Consider the following 15,249-nt stretch of genomic DNA (forward strand, 5'->3'; position numbering starts at 1 on the left):
ATGGTGTTCTCGAAGTCTCAGTAATACTTGTTTGAAATCTGCTAGATGAGTAGGCATATCTTGTGAAAAGATCAAGATGTCATCTAGGTAGGCAACGACACATTTGTACAGAAGGTTCTGCAGAATGTCATTCATCATGTTCTGAAACACAGCGGCAGCGTTGCACAGGCCAAAAGGCATCACCAAATACTCGAAATGGCCATCTCGCGTGTTGAAAGCTGTTTTCCACTCGTCGCCTTCGCGAATGCGAACCAAGTTATAGGCTCCCTTCAGGTCAAGTTTTGAGAATATCTTGGCCCCTTGAAGTCAATTAAACAGCTCAGAGATCAGAGGTAAGGGGTATCGGTCTTTAATTGTGATCTCGTTCAGACCTCGATAATCGATACAAGGACGCAGTGTACCGTCCTTCTTCCCCACGAAGAAGAAGCCTGCGCCCGGAGGAGACTTAGATGGTCTAATGAAACCCTTTTGCAAATTCTCCTCAATATACTCTGACATGGCTTTATTCTCCACCACCGACAGGGGGTAGACACATCCTTTAGGAGGTTCAGCATTAGGTTTCAGTCTTATGGCGCAGTCATAAGTTCTATGTGGTGGAAGGATGTCAACAGCTTCTTTGAAGATCACATCATGAAATGATGCATACTGAGGTGGCAGTCCTGGCATCACTGGAGTAGTAGGCATACAGAGAATAGGAGTAACCTCCTTTAGGCATTTGCCATGGCATTCTTGGCCCCAACGGGAGAGATCCAATGTGGCCCAATTGAATTGTGACATATGCAGCTGCAACCAGGGTAACTCCAGAATGATAGGGTGCATGGCCTTCTCCAACACAAAGAAGGAAATCAGTTTGGTATGGAGAGCACTGGTGCAGTGGGATACCAGTTTGGTACAACAGGTAACAGCACCCAGTAATGGCTCCCCGTGTATAGATGATAAGAGTAGTGGAATCTTCATAGTAGTGAGGGGAATCCTCAAGTGTTCCACTAAATGTTGAAGAATAAAATTGCCTCCTGCCCCTGAGTCCACCAGGGCAAGAGTCTGAAACTCTAAAGGTCCGCAAATCAGAGAGACAGGGAGAGAGAGCAGAGGAGAGGGCGTAATGAGGCCTAAGAAGAGTCCTCCCACAGGACTTAGGCCCATTCATTTCCCGGACATATCGGGCTTGTTTGAATTGCATGACCAGCTTGTCCACAGTATATGCACAATCCATTCCGAAGTCTTCTCTCTTTGGATGTCAGGTGACTGCAATCAAGTTGCATCAGTTATTCCCCACTGGCAACGGGAGTCAATGGAACCATCCTGAGTGCAGGCTAGGCACGACCTTCCTTCTGAACAGGTCCTTTACAAGGCTTGAGCTCTAGCACCTTATCACGAAGCCGGTAATCAATTCTAGTAGCCAAGGTTACTAGCTCATCCAGCGAGTCAGGTGTTTCTCGAGCAGCCAGCTCGTCCTTCAAGTGGGAATCCAAACCTTTGAAGAAGAGAGTTTTCAGGCATCTAGGGTCCCAATATAATTCAGTCGCAAGAGTCTTGAACTCTATAGCGAAATCAGCCAGGGGTCGGTTCCCTTGCTTCAGGTCCACCAATGTAGAACCAGCAACAGTATATCAGGCAGGAACATAAAAAATGGATTTAAACAAGTCCATAAATCCATCAATATCCTGAAGTATAGTATCTTTGTGTTCCCACAGCACGGAAGCCCAAGTCAGAGCCCTTCCATCCAGGTAGGATAGAATATAAGTAATCTTGGCGTAGGCATGGGGAAATGAGTAGGTTGCAATCCAAAATGCTTACAACATTGGTTTAAGAAGCCTCTTGTTCTGTGAATCTTTCCAGAAAAATGTACTGGAGCAGCAAGAGGCACAATAGTCTGTATAGTTACTTCAGGTAACTGACCTTCATTACTGGATATGGAACCTAGGTTCTTCTGTGCGTGCAGCTGATGAAACGCAGTAGTTAATTTCTCCAATGCGTCTTGTTGTTCAGCAACGCGCAAGGCCAGACCTGGAATGGCCTGCAAGGCGTTGAGCTGAGCCGGATCCATGGAGTTAGCAATCTGTTATGGTTATTGGTGTTTGGCTGGATCCTTGGACACTGTAGCAGCTGACCACGCCCACGGGGGGTCAGTCCCGTGAGAGTCCACAGTGTCAGGCTAAACTCTGAACAGACAAACACAGATTTGAATCTTTTATTAAACAGTATATAGAACCACCAGAGGTGGCAGTAGTGAGTAGTGGTTGTAGAGCCCGGCTGGGCGCGTCTCTCACAGAAAGCAGGGACAGCGGATCCACTGTAGGCAGTGCTGTAGTGGAAAGAGACTGAGAGTTATGAGCACATAATAGAATTAGCATTCAGAGTCCCAAGTAGAATAGCAGAGCTCCGAGACAGGGAGAGCAGGCCCTGAAGGAGCGAGTACCTGATCCCTTAGAGCAGAGAGACTCGGTAGCGTTGTACTCACTAGCAGTAGCAGAGATTCCACTAGACAAGAGGTCTGGCACCGGAGCAGAGGGCAGGCCCTCGAGGAGCGAGTACCGGTTTCCTGATAGCACCTGAAAGAAGCAGAGAGGCCCTCGAGGACCGGGTACCCCGTTAGTGACCCCGAAGGGTAGTAAGAGTTCCAGTTAGAGTTGGAGTGGCAGAGTAGCTTAGGAACAGAGAGTGAATCCCATCCATACGAATTCCGTTGCTAACTCAATGAGCTAGCAAATGTAGTAGGCAGATATACCCTGGAGTCGTGACATCAGAACAGGGGGACGCCCCTGAGGATTGCGTCAATGTGGAAATAAAGATGAGGGCAGCTTGCGCATGCGCCCCCCCTAGAGGTACCTTGAAGGAGAATGGCGGGAGGCAGCACCAAAGCCGGTCCAGGGACACCGGAGAGGTCGGCAAGCATATGCCATGGCGGCCATCAGTCGAAGGTGAGCGGGAGGAGCCGCAAGTAGAGAGAGGTAGGCGGGGCGAAGTCGTCGTAGACCGACGGACGCAACATTTTGTTACCTTCCTCTGGACTGCCTCCATCCTGTCTCTATCCTTTTTGAGATATGGGCTCTGGAACTAAACATCACCAAGGACCTGTACAAGGGCATTATCAACTCCTTTTTCTTACTGTTATTCCTCTCTCTATGCAGACCAGTATCCTTCTGGCTTTAGTTATCGCCTTGTGACATTGCTTTACCGCCTTCAGATTGGTACACAGTATCACCCCAAGATCCCTCTTTTGGTCTGTTGACATTAGTCTTTCACCCCCCATCACATATATCTCTTTTGAATTACTGCATCCCAGATGCATGACTCTGCACTTCTTGACATTGAATCCCATCTGCCAAATCTTCAAGCACTCTTCAAGCTTTCTTAAATCACTTTTCATTCTCTCTACTACTTCAGGTGTGTCCTTTCTGTTGCAGATCTTAGTATCATCCTTAAATAGAGGAAACTTTACGTTTTATACCTTCTGCAGTGGTACTCCACTTAACACAGTTTTTTTTCTATTCGGAGTAGGTTCCATTTACCATTACCTGTTGTCTCCTGTCAGTTAACCAGTTTGTAATCCACTCTACTGATGGTAACAAAAAAAAGCTCCACAAAGCCCCCACCCCATAGAACTCCCCTCCCTAACCCCACTGAACCCTCCCTGGACCACCACCCCCATCTCCTCCCAATACACACCATCTCCCAACTGGAGGACTGATGTCACAAAATTCAGTCCAATCACCCAAGAAACCATATGCTACCCCACCCTCCATGCTTGCACAAACAATATTCACCTTCAAGAAATCTTTGCCTAAGCCAAACGATAAATGTTGAACACTGCTCATAGGAAATCACCAACTCAACTATCCTACTAAATGGAAAACCTTAGAGTCTTAATGTTCATAATATCAAACACTTGCTTCACCGAGTTGAAACTTCTCCTGAAGATCTTGACCATCAAGTCCAGGACACTTCTCACATAGCAGTTTCTCTCAGTGCTGCAGATCCTCCTGAGTGCCTCCAGCGATGTTTTCCACCAGATTGCACTCGTTGCCATCGCTGGGAGCTCTCCTGAAAAGATGTTGTAACCGCAGTCTTCTCCATACTGCCTAAAGATTTCACTAGTCCTGAGGCTTGAAGAATTCTCAAGGATTCCTCAACAGATTTAACCCGGGAAGTGACCCCATTGATTGTAAACTGAAGGATAAATGGAAACAGCCACTTATACTTACTTTATTATTTTTTCTCATAATTAAGTATTAATTTAAGGGAAGGACAGTATAAAACATATATGATTATCCAATTAATCACATAATTGGAAATATCAATTCACTTTCCATATAGTCTATATTATTGAGAATGTAACCGAAAAATTTATTGGCACCTTCTAGATAATTTTTAAACCAAACCAAACTATTTACGTGCCTATTTGTAAACCGTAGTGAGGGTGTATTACTAAACGACGGTATAGAGAAGTTTTTAAATAAATAAATAAATTACCAGTGCGCAGGACCTGAAGAATCTCATGAAAATCATGCTTCTTCTTGATTGAAATTCCTCCACTTTAAACCCATGCCACTGCAGATCTTAAAGCTTCCTTGCCTGCTCATGATCTTTTCTTTAATGGCATATTCATGAAAACAGACCATAATGTCTCTGGGAACATTCCCTCTTGATCCCTAATGACCTGTGTGCCCTGTCCAACAAAATCTTTGGCTCCACTTCCTCCTCATTCTGAGGGCTCAAAATCAGCTCACTGATGTCTTTCACCACTTTCTCACAGTCTGTATAGGGTTCACTCTCTGGAATTCCACGACCCCATAAGTTTCCTCATCTAGACCTTTTTTCCAGGTCCTCCAGCCATTGTTGGTGCACCCCGCCTCCACTTTTAGCTGTTTCAACTCCCGATGCATGTTACCTAAAACAGTTTCCTGCTCACTGAGCTGGATTTCAACAGTCTCCATGTGATCCCCGAGCTAAGGGTACTCACTTCGTAACTCAGCCGCAATCAACTGCAGTTCAGTTTTTAGGGATCCCATTCCTTCCCGCAACTCACTGAACCATAGCTGGAAGTCTTCGCGGGATATAGCAGGATCTATTGCTGTCCCCACCCCCATCGGATGTATCACGCTTGGTGCTGTAAAGCGTCACCCTGTTCACCAGCTTCCTTCTCCAAAAGGCCATTGGTTTTTTCCTCCACTATGGCTTCAAAGGAAAACTTCTTTAGCTCAGCAATCTTCTTCCAGACTGACATCGTGAGGCTTAAACAAGTCAAAGCACTGTGAATGACTTCTTTGTACAGGCAGAATGCCCCGCTACAAGAGGGATAAAGAAAATTGAGGCTAGGCGCTCCAGCTTCACGCTGCCATTAGGATGGGTGATGTCACTTCCTCCTTCAGTGATTCGCTGATTTAGAAACATTTTTCACTCTGATACATTCCCTTACATTGTCAGTCTGGCTTCCTTGGTAACAGATACTGGTTATTCTCTGACCTTACACATGAGTCATAGTCATAAGGGCTGGTTGCTATAGAAACTCCCACATGTCCTGACCAGCCTCAGACTCCATCTTTATAATGCAGCTATATCTATGGGAAACTAAAATGAATGAAACAAATGATATATGTTTCATTTGTGGGACGCACTAGTTCATTTTTTGGGGCTCACAAATGAAACAAAAGGGGCATATTTGTCACAGATTTTACATTTGTTTTAAACAAGTGCACTTCCCTAAAGGTAGTGAGTAGCCCTGCTGCAGCCCCAGAATGGGGTTTATTCCACCAGGTTTCACTACAAAGGGAACAGAAATCTTCTGGGAGGCCCAAGGAGAGACTTACCACAAACACAATATCCACATGGGTTAGTTGGTTCCAGAAGGAAAAAAAAATAGTATTAACAAGGTTAGAACATCTCTTCGTCTTCACCAGAGACACTCACCTAAGTGTCCTGCCAGCCCCCAGAACCCAAAGGCTCAACCTGCAGGGAAAGGGACTGGTATAGACAAAACTCCAGCTAAGTTTCCGCATTATCTTCCACCAGTTGGCAGTGAGGATGTATTGTGCCTTCCCAGTAGGTGGCATCAACCTCATTCCAGCACAAGGGTCCACAAACAAGGGTCTAACAAACAAGGGTCCACAAACAAGGGTCTAACATACAGCAACTCCTTTCTGGTCACTTGGTAACTCTTTCTTCTGCAAGGAGTCTAAAAGGCCTAGTGTCACTGCATTAGACCAAATACCTCCACTGTGGGCTTCCCCAGTTTGAATAGTCTCTCTTTTCCTTGGGAGAAATCTGAACTTTTGGATGACATGTTCTGTTGTGGACCCTTGGTCCGGAGGGTACTCACCGAGGAATGGTCCTGATGAACTCCTCTCCAGATGGTGGAGTGAATCGCCTAGGGGAGAGTCAAGGCAAGCGGCCAGCAAACAGAGTCCAGGTCGGGCAGCAAGTAAACGAAGTCTGGGTCCAGGCAGGGTCAAGGCAGGTGGCAAGCAAACAGAGTCCGGGTCCAGGCAGGGTCAAGGCAGGTGGCAGGCAAGGCAGGGTCAATCCAGGCTGAGTCAAGGCAGGCGGCAGGCAAGACAGGGTCAAAGCCCAGGCTGAGTCAAGGCAGGCAGCAGGCAAGGCAGGGTCAAGGAGAATACCAGAAGCAGCTATGCAGGAACCTCGTTGCAAGGCATCTGAAGATTCCCAGGGAGAGGTTTAAATCTCCCCAGGTGCTGATGTCATCATCCGGGGCCGGCCAGACCTTCCCGCCGCGGCCCCTTTAAGGGGTGGAGCCTGCCGTGCTCTCATCAACGCTGCTCATTGCAGCGCCGGGGAGAACATGCCGCGGCCTGCGCGATCAGCGGCATTTGGAGCGGGACCTGCTTGAATGGTAGAGGGTCCTGGCCGGGGACCACCTCAGTCAGGAATCGCAACAGTACCCCCCCTCTTACGCCCCCTTCTGAAAGGACCAGGCTTACCAGGGTGTGTAAGATGAAAGTGCTGGAGTAAGGTCTTATCCAAGATGTTAGCTGATGGTTCCCACGAGTTCTCCTCCGGACCAAAGCCTTCCCAGGCAATCAGATATTCCCACCGTCTGTGGTTACAACAAACATCAAGAATCTCACATACTTGATAGATTGGATCATCCTCTGATGCAACAACCTGTGGTCGAAGTGGAGCAGCATGGAACAAGGAGGAGATCACTGTTTGAGCAAGGAGATGTGGAAGGAATTATGAATACGAAGACTGGCTGGCAGCCACAAGCGATAGGTGACCGGTCCCAGGTGTTTGCTGACGAAGAAAGGTCCAATGTATTTGGGAGCAAGTCTCATGGACGGGACCCGAAGACATATGTGGCGGGTACTAAGCCAAACTCGGTCTCCCGCATTAAATAGTGGAAAAGGGCGACGGTGCTTGTCTGCCATCCATTTGGTAGTTGCAGCCGCACGTAAAAGCTTGGCATTGGTAACCTCCCATAGTTCATGAAGCTGTAATGCGGAAAGGTGGGCCGCCGGGGAGGCAACCAAAATGGGCAGAGGAAGGGGTGGCCGGGGCTGCTTGCCATAGACAATCTGGAATCGAGAATTCCCAGTGGCTGAGTGCATGTACGAATTATGTGAAAATTCAGTCCAGGGTAAGAGCGTGGACCAATCATCCTGGCGGTCATTTACAAAAAGGCAGAGAAACGTCTTCAATCCTCTGTTGATGTGTTCAGCCTGTCCATTCCCTTGTGGGTGAAAGGCGGTGGTAAAGTCCAACTGCACACCAAATGTTTTGCACAAAGCACCCCAGTATTTAGCGGTAAATTGTGGACCTTTGTCTGATGTGATGTGGAGTGGAAGACCATGAAGGCAGAATACATGAAGAGAAAACAGCCCTGCCAACTCAAGGGTGGATGGTAACTTGGGCAATGGAACAAAGTGTGCCATTTTGGAAAATCAGTCGACCACAACCCAAATAACCTGATTACCGGAAGATGAAGAAAGGTCCACTACAAAGTCCGTGGAAATATGGGTCCAGGGTTCCTGGGGCGGTGGTAGGGGTTGGAGGAGGCCCCAGGGTCGGCCAGGTAATAGTTTCTGTTGAGCATACTTTGGACAGGAATCAACGTAGGCACGCACATCCCTACGCAAAGAGGGCCACCAATAGTAGCGGGATAATATTTCCAAGGTACCTGCCCTCCCAGGATGGCCAGCCATAAGGGAATCGTGTGCCCATGAGAGTACCTTGGGATGAAGGCGGAGAGGGACCACCGTCTTCCCTGGTGGTGCAGTCTCTGTGGCGGCCAGGACCACCTTGGCCAGATCAATAATATAGCTGGGGGAGTCAGGTGTGTCATCAGTCTCGTGCAACCGGGAAAGGGCATCTGCACAAATGTTTTTGGTTGCGGGACAATAGCGTAATAAAAAATCAAAACAACTGAAGAATAGCGACCATCGAGCTTGGCGTGGGTTCAGTCGTTGTGCTTTCCTAAGGTATTCCAAGTTTTTATGGTCTGTGTAGACCATAATTGTATGTTGCGCTCCCTCCAGCCATTGCCTCCATTCCTCGAAGGCCATCTTTATAGCTAACAATTCCTTGTCTCCAATCCCGTAGTTCTTCTCGACCTGGGAAAATTTGTGGGAAAAATATGAGCAGGGGAGTAATTTTCCCTGGTTGGAATGTTGGCTGAGTACTGCTCCTACCGCCACGTCTGAAGCATCCACCTCCACAATAAATGGGCGCGTGGGATCTGGGTGACAGAGACAGGGTTCTTGTAGAAATGCGGTCTTGAGATCCTCAAAGGCCTGTACAGCCTCGCTAGGCCAATTTCTAGGATCTGCCCCCTTCTTGGTCAAGGCCGTGAGAGGTGCCACAATGTGAAAGAATCGAGGGATGAAAGTCCTGTAAAAATTAGCAAACCCAAGAAAGCGTTGTAGGGCACGAAGTCCCACAGGTTGTGGCCACTCCCGGATGCTAGCAAATTTATCAGGGCCCATTTGAAAACCAGTGGTAGAAATGATGAAGCCCAGAAAAGGTAACGATTGTCTGTCAAATAGACATTTCTCCAGTTTTACAAATAACCAGTTCTCTCTCAAGCGTTGAAGGACTTTTCGGACATCTGTGCGATGAGCAGCCAGACTCTTGCAATAGATTAATATATCATCAAGATAAATGATTACTCCTTGATTCAACATGTCCCGAAATATCTCATTCATTACATTTTGGAATACCGCCGGGGCGTTACAAAGTCCAAACTGCATCACCAGATATTCATAATGGCCGTCTAGTGTATTAAATGTGGTCTTCCATTCGTCTCCCGGATTTATACGAACCAGGTTGTATGCCCCACGCAAGTCCAGTTTAGTACATATGTTAGCTCCATGAAGACGGTCTAGTAATTCAGGAATCAGCGGAAGAGGATATCGATCCTTGCGAGTTATTGCATTAAGTCCTCGATAGTCAATGCATGGTCTCAACAACCCATCTTTTTTGGGGACAAAGAAGAACCCTGCTCCCGCCGGAGATGACGAAGGTCGGATAAACCCTCGTTCAAGATTTTCTTTAATGTATTGAGACATAGCCAGAGATTCTGGCCCAGATAATGGATACACCCACCCTCTAGGTGGACACGTATTGGGAAGCAGATTTATGGCACAATCAAAGGTACGGTGTACCGGGAGGATCTCTGCCTCTTCCTTGGAAAAAAGTCCATAAAATCTGCATATTCCGGGGGTGGTTGAAGTCTCGTAGCAGCTGGTTGGATCTTAGGTTGAGGTCTCTGATTCAAACAGGTAGCGAAACATTCTGGTCCCCAAGCTGTAATCTGAAGAGTCTTCCAGTCTATGAGGGGTGCGTGTTTCTGTGGCCAGGAAAGGCCCAATACCACTGGATGGACTACTTTTTCCAAAATGAAGAAGGATATCTCCTCCCTATGGAGGATCCCCGTATGGAGTGTTATCGGGGCGGTATAGGTAGTGACTTGACCCGGAAGATTCTCCCCCTGAATCAACGAGATGTATAGAGGAGACTCGCAGAAATTGTAGTTGGTGAACCAATTCTGCTAGAATGAAGTTTCCCCCTAACCCCGAATCGATGAGGGCCAAAGTTGTGAGGGATCCATGTAGGTATTGTAGCGTGACTGGAACAGTACAGTGAGGGGCGAGATTGTTCCCTAGGGTCAGCCTCTCTAAGACGCCTAGGTCCGATAGTTTCCCGGACGTTCGGGGCACTGAGCTAGAAGATGTCCCTTATTACCACAATAAAGACAAAGTCCCATCCTTCTTCGATGCTGCTTCTCTTCGGTAGTCAGATGGTTCCTACCCAACTGCATGGGCTCCTCTCTACCCTCGGAAGATGCTTCAGAAGTGGTTGGATGAACCATGGGATGGGAGAAGGTAGGGGCCAATGGAACTGTGCAGCGGTAGGTTCTAGTCTCTTTGGCCCGTTGCTGTAGTCGTCGATCAATACGACCCGCGAGGTCAATCAATGCCTCAAGATCATCTGGAATCTCTCGTGCTGCCAACTCATCTTTGATACGAGGAGAAAGTACTTCCAGAAAGATTCCTCTTAAGCAATCAGTCTGCCAGGAGCAATGGACGGCCTGCACCATTTTGATTACTGGCAGCCGACAGCCCGAGAGTGGGAGATTGCCCCCGGGACTCCCACTGGACCACCAGGGATGTTTGGTAAGTCTTGGGGGGTCGGTTGGGCAAGTCTTGGGGAGGTCAGGAGGGAGGGGGTTGCAATTAATTAAATTTGAAGGGTTGGGGTGGGTTTGGGTTTGGGTTTTTTTACAAGCCCCATTGTAATTCAGGGCGGGTTTCGGGCTTTGTTTCGGGGAGGGGGGGGTGTAAACGAAATAAAATCGGCCCGAACCGCGGGAAACAAAATTTCTCACAGCGGGCCGATAACGAAAGCCAAACCAAAAGGTTTGGCCGAATCCCATCTCTAGTCTTTGCTGCTTAATAGTGGACTGACCAGGAGAGTGGAGAGTCAATGCATGCAAATCTATCTCATGCATATTCATTGTGGATATCCTGAAAACCATGCTTGTGTGTGGCTCTTGAGAACTGGAGTTGTTCTCTCCTGCTCTAAATGCTATAGTTTCATCAACATGTAAGTTAAAATCCCCTAGCACTATATTACTGTCATTTACTTGAAGAGGGGAGAAAATTTAGATTCAAGCAATCCAGGAGGATTATAGCACAAGCAAATCCCCCAGGAAGAAGCAGCTAAAAAATCATTTCATATGGCTGGTTTATTGCAAGTTGAACTTGACTGAGTAATAAGAACTTCTTGAATGCAATTAATATGCCTCCTTTAAATAGATGAGGCTGTGATACAACTTGATATGAAGGACAAAGCTGTTTTACCAGTACATGATCTGTCTCTAACAATGTTTCAGTGATACACAATACATCATGTTTCATTTCTAGACACTAATCAAAGATTGCTGGAATCTTACTCCTCACAGATCTCGCATTAAGCAGAATAATGAATAATTTAGCTGGTGCATCCTTGGGTCCAAAATTCACTTTACGAGCAGGAATGAGACTATGGTATGTAAATTTAAAGACACAGCCCCTACCAGCCTGAATGGACAACTGACTATGTTGACCCTGCCTACAGATGATAGGGATGTGGTGTTTGACCTCAGTGACTACCTTTTGTAAGCACTTTGTAAATGATATCAAATATAAGCAAAGCTGATTGACTAAAGAAGACAAAAGCGCACTACTTATTGAAACCTTCAAGCAGTGCACCATCCCACCACTCCCTTGTGCATGAAAGAGTGCGCAAAAGAGTAAGCTCCTTTGTCTTGCTCCTTTATGCATGCATCAGAGCACATGTGATAGAGTGTGCATGGCCCAGCTCTTCATTCCTGCTTCCAGTGACTTCACTGGGAGCTGGAGCAGTTGTCAAGGGGGGAACGTGGTAACAGGCAGGCAGAGACCCACCGGCTGGATGGGAAAGCTGCTTGTAAGATCCTGCTGTAAATTTTGCTGGCATCTGCCCCAGCTTTTCACTCTCACTCCCAGTCGTGTCACATTATGTAATATAATGACATCACAGTATGTAATGTAAGAACGTTTTACAAATCTAAGTTGAAAAGCATTCCAAAAGTCATACCTCTGCATACTTTTCCTATTTCTTCCTCCAAGTTTAAATCTGGCTCTTAAATGTTCTAAGAATAATGATCAAGAAATATATTCGACAGACAAATTGCTTTTGTTCCCCAATCCATTCCTCCAATATACAATCATATTCACACTTCTCACTAAAGTTGCAGCAGTTAGTTTTTTTCCATCTTTTTTCTCCACTTCTGGTAAAAAAAAAAAGAGCATAATTGCTTATTAATGACTGAGTTCATATTTGAATTTTAGAAGCAAGATAATATAGTTTATACCCTGAAGATAGAGGCTACCTCATTAGGATTCAGAACTGCTAAAATCCTATCTGGCTGTCTCCAAAACAGCCTTTAGTTTTATCCCCTGCAGATGTATTGTAGATTGACCTCCCTGACCCGCAGTGACTTGTCCAATCACACATATCATTCTGGTTATTTGCCACATAAGGATTTCCAGATGAGGTCATTGTCATTAGAATAGTTTTGTACTCTGAAAGTCAAAGAAGAAATAGAAAAGGAATTCCATAACTTTCATACTGCTCAGAACATGGTCCTACATTGATTGCATTTCCCCAACTTAAGTGCATTGCTTTCCTTTAGGAGTGAATTTTCAAAGATTTATGTGGGTCTGTGCATATAAAATTGGCATATATGCATGTAAGTAGCCTTTGTGCAGGCTAAGCAAATTTTCAGAAAACCTCAAGTATGGGTATACTTCTGCTGCTGTGTGGAAAGGTATGTGCAGAAAAAGAGGGCATTTTGAGAATGTTCCGGCATGAGGTCAGAAGGTACATGCACAATCCCATATTTTATAAGCAGACTTCATGCATACATCATCAAACGTGTGCATTGTTTTCCACCTGCTAGTCAAGTCGTGGAAATTAAATCTGATTTCTCTTTTCTCTGCAATTTTTGGGTGGGAGGTCTAGGACATATGGTGTGAGTGTACTGGTAGAGGGCCTGGGCCAAGTGGTAAAGATCTAAGTAAACTGGTGGTGGTCTTGGCAAGATGGTGCTTGGAAGCACATGAAGAAAAATGTATTTTTCATAAGCGAAATACACACATACATCAGCTAACTTAATAAAATATCTGCCTTCGTGCATGGGGAGGAAATTTTCAAAGGAATTACATGTATAAATATAACATACTGTCATAGCAATTTTCAAAAGCCCATTTATGTGCTTAAACTGCACGTATGCGTATAAAACATATTGACAATTCAATGCCATATATTGTAGCAATTTTCAAAAGCCCACTTTGTGGCACTTGAGTGATCGAGGACTTGAGTACAGCCAGAGGAACCACACTCAGACTCTGGCTGTGTCTTCAATAACTTTATTTATAGTGCCACATAAACACAAAGTCAGAATGGCAAACACAAATGGAAACACTTAGACTATTCTCCAGTTTAGTTACTCAAATAACTAGGCATTTCCCAGAAGTCTGCCTACCTTCACAGTATCCCTCTCCTGCTCCCAGAGAGGTCTGGAGCTCCCACTCTCACTCCAAGACAGGACCTGGAGCACCTACTCCCAGATCCATGGGGCCCATCCCTTCCCTGCTGGGCTCAGCATCTTATCCCTACATTTGGCATGCTCTCCAAGCACCTCCCACCCAACAGGGTCCCATCCATAGAACCACTCCTGCTCTGGTCCTGCCCTCTGAGCTCCTCCTGCCCAGAAATGTTCCACCCACAGGCTGTTCTCCCTCTAGGGCAGTGGTTCCCAACCCTGTCCTGGGGAGCCCCTAGCCAGTAGGGTTTTCAGGATATCCACAATGAATATGCATGAGAGAAAATTTGCATGCACTGCCTCCATAACCTGCAAATTTTCTCTCATGCATATTCATTGTGGATATCCTGAAAACCCAACCGGCTGGGGGTCCCCAGGACAGGGTTGGGAACCATTGCTCTAGGGGATTTACAGGGGACCAGGCCTCTAGCCTGGTCCTGCACATGTTCAAAGGGGAACACTAGGGGTGATCTCTCACATTCCCACCTCCCCTCATATTAGGCCCATCGGGCCAAGCGTCCTTACTCACCCTGGTGTTTACCCAGGGCATAACTCTATTATGTGACTCCCCTTTATCTGGGTTTTCCTCCTCTAGGAGTGGGGTCAGAGACCTAGGTTTCTGTATACCCCCTCCTACTAGGGTCCCACTATCAAGTCTACTAAGCACCAACCATTGTACCACTAGCCACAGTCCTTCACTTGTACTCTTCTGGAGCTCTGAGTTCCAGGTTCCTTTTGATAGGACTTTTGTAGCCTCTCTTTGCTGCTGCGGTTGTGCTTTCTCTGTCATTCTCCTTTTTACATACATCTTTCCAACCATAGCCAGCTTCCACTCTTGCTCCAATAGCAGACTGGCTTTTCAGATGTTGAACTTCTCTGGGTACCATTCCGTATGGCCACACTCCTTTTTAGTGTCTCCAACCCTTGGAGTTTCTCTTTTGGTGCTAGCCTTTCTAACACCCTTTCAACTGTGACCCTCACTTGTAGCTTGCAAGGAACTCTTACTTCCATCAGTTCCATACAGTTCCTACATACTGCCTCCTGCAGTCTGCTTCCCACATTTTCCCTACTGTGTAGGCTTAAGTATCGTTCTAGGCCCACGTTCCCAGTCAGGACAGCAGTCATCTTCTTTGACTGATGCTCCTCTGATGAGCAGTACTTCCTCTTTTACTGGTACATCTTCAAAGGCCCCCTGCTGTGTGACACTACACTCCTTCTGGGACACCTGATTCACCACTCTTTGCAACAGCCCCAGGATATTGCTCAGTTCCTGCACCCAGTGTCAATGGTTTCCAGAACTGCTACTGTGGCTCTATGTTCCTGCCTACTCAGGTAGTTTATGTCAGTCTGAGGCTGCACATTGGTCCACTGCTTCTGCTCCCACATGGACAAAATCTCAGTGTGGAGTTTCTCATTCACTTGCTCCCTAAGCTGCTGCCCGAACTCATTCACCACAGCTTGAAGCCACTGTTTTGGCTCCCAAGCCTGTGCCATCTCTCCTCTCTTTCTGCTTCTGACCTTACTGAGGTCTTCTCTCTGCAGAAATGGTAGCCTCCAGATCCCTTGTTTAGGCCTGCTCCTGGCCAGGGCTCCCCATGAGCCTTTCTAGCTCTCTCTCCATATCTGCAGCATGCCACCTTGCTGAGCCATAACTTCCCTCTCATGCA

Source organism: Rhinatrema bivittatum, chromosome 2 (genome assembly GCF_901001135.1).
Source record: "Rhinatrema bivittatum chromosome 2, aRhiBiv1.1, whole genome shotgun sequence".
Classification (NCBI taxonomy): domain Eukaryota; kingdom Metazoa; phylum Chordata; class Amphibia; order Gymnophiona; family Rhinatrematidae; genus Rhinatrema; species Rhinatrema bivittatum.